Source organism: Lethenteron reissneri, chromosome 26 (genome assembly GCF_015708825.2).
Source record: "Lethenteron reissneri isolate LAM-NWPU_2019-01 chromosome 26, ASM1570882v1, whole genome shotgun sequence".
Classification (NCBI taxonomy): domain Eukaryota; kingdom Metazoa; phylum Chordata; class Hyperoartia; order Petromyzontiformes; family Petromyzontidae; genus Lethenteron; species Lethenteron reissneri.
In genome coordinates, this window is record NC_083804.1 from 5,998,829 (window position 1) to 6,004,873 (window position 6,045).

Here is a 6,045-nt window from a genome sequence, read left to right on the forward strand (position 1 = left end):
GCACGGGGCAAATCAAGTTTTACATCTGACACCGTGAAGTCTAAGCCCCCCCCCCCAAAGCGCTGGGCCCGGGGCGGTCGCCCCGATATGCCGTACCCTAGGGACGGCACAACCGCTGATGTTCTTAGATACTCGCTGATGAAGTTATGAGCCACTGCTTTGGACATCGTACTGTATTTGCAATGGAGGTCTCCCCCCCCCCCCGCCCCACAAATCTGTCACCAACCCGCAATAGTGCTTATTATAATAAATGCGGATGAAATTTCAGGGAAATTTTTTTTTTATTGCAGCACGCGGTTTCCAGTGACAAAACAAATGTTTAATTTTGAAATGCCATATCCCTTCACAAACATTCGGCTTAAACGTATACAATTACATTTAGAAAGCTTACAAAAGCAAACGCATACATTAGAAGTTATGCTATTTGTCAAAAGAATGTCTTTTAATTTTTATGGGTTAAAAACGTACTGACAGAAACATGCATGCCATTTCAGTGTTTCATAGTTCATTTGTGGTGATAATTCATGACAAAATAAGCATTGCACCTGTGCATGATTGCCAAAACAGGCGTATTTAAAGACCCCTATATTATACCAGTCTCTCCACGTAATACTGTGGAGTGACATGTTGGAGACATTGTTTATTTACGTTGTTCATTAAATTTTCCACAACTACGCTAATTATTATCTTTAACTACACGATCAGTGATTATATGGCCGCCGCCGACGACGACGACGGTGATGATCGATGGGATAGAGCGGTGGCATCATCGGAGTGATGAGTGCGCTGTGCTGCGAACCCGGTAACCCGAGTTTCATTTTAAATCTCCAACTCTGGCTAACGACAGTGGCGAGTGATATCTAAGCCGGTCCTTGACCCCTACACTGACCAGCGTGTGGGTTAAGCATGGCCGAGAAACTGCCGCAATGGCATTAGGCGGCCTTCATCCAGCAGTGGTTTCACAAAAATGGCCTGCGAATCATTTCGCAAATTGCTGCCCAACATCGTTCGTTGAAGCGGCAGTACGTACAGTTAATTCCAAATTCAAGCCACGAAACGTCCCAGAGTGCTTGAAGCACCACATCGTAGGAGCGGCTCGAATTGCCTCGGAACTGCGGAGGTTTGAACCCCGACCCCAGACCCTGACGAGTCCGCGGATCCAGATGTACTTGTTGTGAGCTGCTTCAGCTGAGATGAGACCGACTGCGAGCCACGCTTTGGTCATCGTGAAAGGTCAACTGTTGGCGATGGGATGTGTAAAAAAAAAATTCGTGTTATATATTTGCATGTAGAGACGGATGTGGGAGGGATGGGTAATGTGTTGTGCTGAATTGTTAAAAAAAATAAAAGAGGTGGGTGAGAAATAAAGTGAAGGAAGATGAAGGGAGTCGTTATGAGACAACACTTCATGTAAATACTGTGGTGGAGGTGGTGGTGCAGAGGCTGCCTGCTGCTGGTGCGAGTGCTGCCGAGCTTGCGTAGCATCAAGCGTTGGTGGAGCGTTAGAGGACTTCCCCCGACCGAGGGCAAAATGTGAACACGTCACAAAAAGGTCATCGGAACCAATTTGTAACGTTAAAAAGACCCGGGTGTTTTTTTTGGTGAGTTGCATACAAATTACACCACTGTAGACAATGCATTTACACGTGTAGTTCTCCTCTCTTGAAGTATTTAGACATTCTTCTTCCCATGTGTCCTCGTTTTTGGTTGAACCTGAAAAGAGGTGGCACTCTAAAAGTGCTGACCTGTACATTATTATGTGGCAGAGGAGCATTATCTCTAGACATGGATTTGAAGCCTGTCAAGTGGGCAGAAATCCACTCATCGATGGGTACTGCCATCGACATAAAATGCCTCCCTTGTGCAACCCTTCACCACATGCCATCTGCAAACAACACAAATGTGAGTGGGTGTGCACAGCGTCCAATTGCGACCACATCCCAAGACGCTGGAAACAATGGGTGCATTTTATAGTGAAAGGCAAGGCAGTCGGGCATATGCATAAGCAAAATGTACACACTTTTATTTGCACTCAAAAGTACAAAGTGAATCATTTTGACCCCTGAATTAATCAAATTTGATGTGCTGAATAAAAGTGGGTGGCTTGCAAGAAGAAAATTAAACATCTTGACTTAAAGCTTTCGTGACTGCAATAATTAATTTTCTTTGGGTCTTTCTGTAAAGTCAAGTAAAAAGGTTCAAAGAAAATAACAACAAAAATTACGAAAAAATACGTTTCGATCGCAACACAAGCGTTCGTCATCAGGAAAGCTTGTGTTACGATCGAAACGTCATAGTTTTTTTTCTTTGAACCTATCTACGTGACTTTACCGAGAGACCCAAGAAAATTAAACATGTCGAAAGGAAACCACCTACTTTTATTAAGCATATCAAATTTGATGTATTCTGGGGTCAAAACAATGTATTTTGTACTTTTGAGTGCAATTAAAATTGTGCGCATTGATAAACTTGTTTTTGACATTTTTTTTACGTTACTCTTGTAAAACATTATTTGTTTATGTACATATTCATTCTAAGATCTCAATACAGAAAATGACAATAGTGCATTATTGTCCGGATAATTCTGTTTGAAATAGTGCAACAAAAGATTTAGTAAAAAAACACGAAGAGGCCCAGCATCGGTGGGATCTTCGATTGCCACGAGAGGCGAGCCCGTGTACAAAACAATCAGCTCGTTAGGCTTCGTAGATCCGAAGATATTAAGCGTCAAAGCTTTAAAAGGCTATAAACAGGGCAAGTTAAATAAAAGTGAGTAAAAAAAGTTGAGGCTGAACTTGGAAGGAGCAAGGACAGGGGGGAGGGGGGTGTCCAACGATGGAGTAAGCTGATGAGAATGAGCCGAGACGATTGCTCCGTGACTTCAACGCTGTTCCACATCCCCGGAGTGCACACTGCATTAACACCCCTGCTCAAGAAGTGCAACGGCCTTATGACGCACGAACACCATGTACACGTCCAAGACCAGACAAAGCAAGAAAAGGGAATGAACTTTTCCACGAACGTTGAGTCAGTTTTTTCCCCGACGAAAAGACTTTCTACAGACGAGGACGTTTCGCGACACGTTTAGCCAACACCCATGGGCTTGATCCTGCAGGACAGTCCCAAGGCTTCGATTCTGCGGCGACTCCTGCCTCCAACGCAAATCAGTCCCCTCCATCCCAGCTTAATTAGACGCTCCAAGCCTGGGGTGTCATTCAGACTGTCTTCTCGACAGACCTGTTCTCCACCTGAGGACGGCTGCTTGCGTTGTGGCCGAAAGGTCGTGAGAATGATTTTATTGTTTTATTTTATTATTTCTATTCTACGTGACTTTACCGAAAGAACCAAGATGTTTACATGTCCAACCATTTCTCATATCCCGCCTATAGCGCGGCCCTCTGCGAGTTTGATGTGCGATTGTGCGCCACCCGGGTTTACAAAGCATGCCACCAACACACCACAGCATAGACAGTAAAGATAAACTGCAATTTATTCAAGATTAATGCAAGCAAAAACTATAAAACACTGGGTATTTTTGTTTTCATATTTACATTGATATTGATCGTGTTTTTTATGTTGTGTAAATGGCAGTGGGAGGGTATTAGGACCTTAAAAACTTTACGTGTAAAGCTTAAAGTTGTCCTACGATAGAAAAAAACTGACGAAAATAAGACCGACTTAATATTATAGGATTTTGACTAGTGACGAGAGATTTTGGACTTGGACGAGGGTGCGTGCTGAATAGCCGGATTTGGAGTAAGGGTGTTTCAATCTCGTACGAGAACTATCGTAAGTTTCGGGTGGACACGAGACAAGAATGAACTTGATATTAAGATTGCATAACTGCACAATAGAATCTTGATTTGAAGCTTTCGTGACTGTAGGAATCCATACTCTTTGGTTCTTTCGGTAAAGTCACGAAGATAGAAAAAATAATAGAACACGACGTTTCGATCGTAACGCAAGCAACCGTCATCAGGCGATCGAAACGTCGTGATCTATTATTGTTTCTACCTTCGTGACTTTACCGAAAGAACCAGAGAGTATACACAACAGAAGATTGGGCCCCGAACAAGTGTGAGATTCAGTCTTACATTTTGGTTCCTGTGTGCGTGAGTGTTGAGATGTCATACTTGGGATTAGAGGACATTTGACTTCCCTGTATTTTCAAGCAAGCATTGGGGCACGCGTCTTATAATCTTGTAGGCGCGCGCGCTCGCGTTTAACCAGATTTACATAACTTTATTGACACTAAAAATGAGTTTTAGATGCACTGTGAAGTCCCTTTCCAAAAAACTGTTTTGTCATCAACTCAAATATTTGCACATATCATTCGTGAACGGTTCGTACATGTTACTTTCATGAATGGTATGCAGTGTGCAATAAGTTAATACAGCTACATCTAACATAGCACTAATGTCTTGAAACTCATCCCCATGAATGATCCTGAGTCAGTGGTTGCAATTCCACATTCCGATGGTGGAGACCGGCGAGTTCATTAAACACAAATGACCAAAAAGGTGGTGCACATTTTAAAGATCCGGCGTGGTGGCGATGATCTGGGTCAATGCTGGCAATAACCAAACAAGTAGTTTACTGTTCTAAATATTTACAGGTTATGAGCAAAGGGAGGAGTAATTTTCTTAAAATGTCAATGTCCCAATTGTGCTGCAATTCATGCGACGAAGCAAATAAACGATCCTTAAAGAACCCCCGTAGTCAGCAAAACCCACAATAGTGTTGGAAAACATCTGAGGTACACGATTTCAGACAAGCAGACCGCAGACCAAGGTAGCGTCATTCTAATACAACTCCTTGGTCAAAATCAAACGTCACTCGCCACTTGTTGGCGCGCAGCATTAATTCTTGCGACATAGGAGAAAAGACTGGCCTCTTGTGTTGGGAGAATAGTGTCCTGTGTTGTACTATGCCAATGAGCAAAAGGGCGTGTGTGGAGGTGAGCGCGCAGAGCAGATTCGCCAAGTGCTCAGACCCCCCCCCCCCCCCCCCTCTCAGCAGCATTGGCTTGTGCCGGTGAGCGTACAGGCAAAGCCGTCTGATCAGACAAGCAGGCCGCAGGTAGATATTTGTGAAGCTGCACGTCATATTTATAAAAGTGAAAACGTATATGATGGCTTGCTGGCTCTTTAAAGTTTTGCAACTGGTATATGGACCAGGGAGATGGTTAGTGGCTGCGCCGTGTCCTGAAGGGTAACTGGAAAACCCGTATCCCACTTTCAACGTTTCGCCGTCATAAAGCACGGCTTAACGGTGGCAAGGTGTGTTTTTCTCAGGCAGCAACTCGTAGCAGGCTATTTATTGGCAGAACGGGTGAGATTGGTTAACCATATTGGCAGATTGTGGAAAATAAATATACAAACGAGGGGTTAACGTGAAATAAACTTTAGGATCGCAGGACTGATATCCATCAGGATTTTTTTTCAAGCAGTCAATTGGACAAGTTTTGACTTCGTGTGTCTCATCAGCATGGAATGGCCTCTTCAATTCTGATAAAATTGCTCTTGTAAAAGGTAAAGGACAACTCAGCAACATTGGGGTATTCAGGGCAGTATAGCAAAACTGTACATTATTACATGCTAAGGTGGGTTGTATTTCAGTAACAAGTTAGCATAAAATGTATACACCCATCACAACAAAATAACATCAGATCCATCATCCAAACATATTTCTGGATTAATCTGTTTCTGCAGCAGCTGCATCAATATCAACTGTGTGTCATCAGCAAATACAACTCGACATCTGTAGTACTATTCTTTTGCGAACAAGAGCTGCTGGGGAAACAGTGGCCCAAGAGGCCTTTGGAAGATGGTCATGAATTTTACTTTTTACAGTTTGGGCAGCTGGATATCAGGTAACAGGGTTGCTTGCTGAGAAATATAAGTCTTGGGTACGATGCAGCTTTATAACCGAATATCTGCCTGTTAAGATAAATGGGTCACTGGATGTTTTGGTGATTGAAAAGCTGTTAAACTGGATAGTTGGATGTTTGAGCGACAGGATGAGGCATTCGAGTAAGAGGAAAGC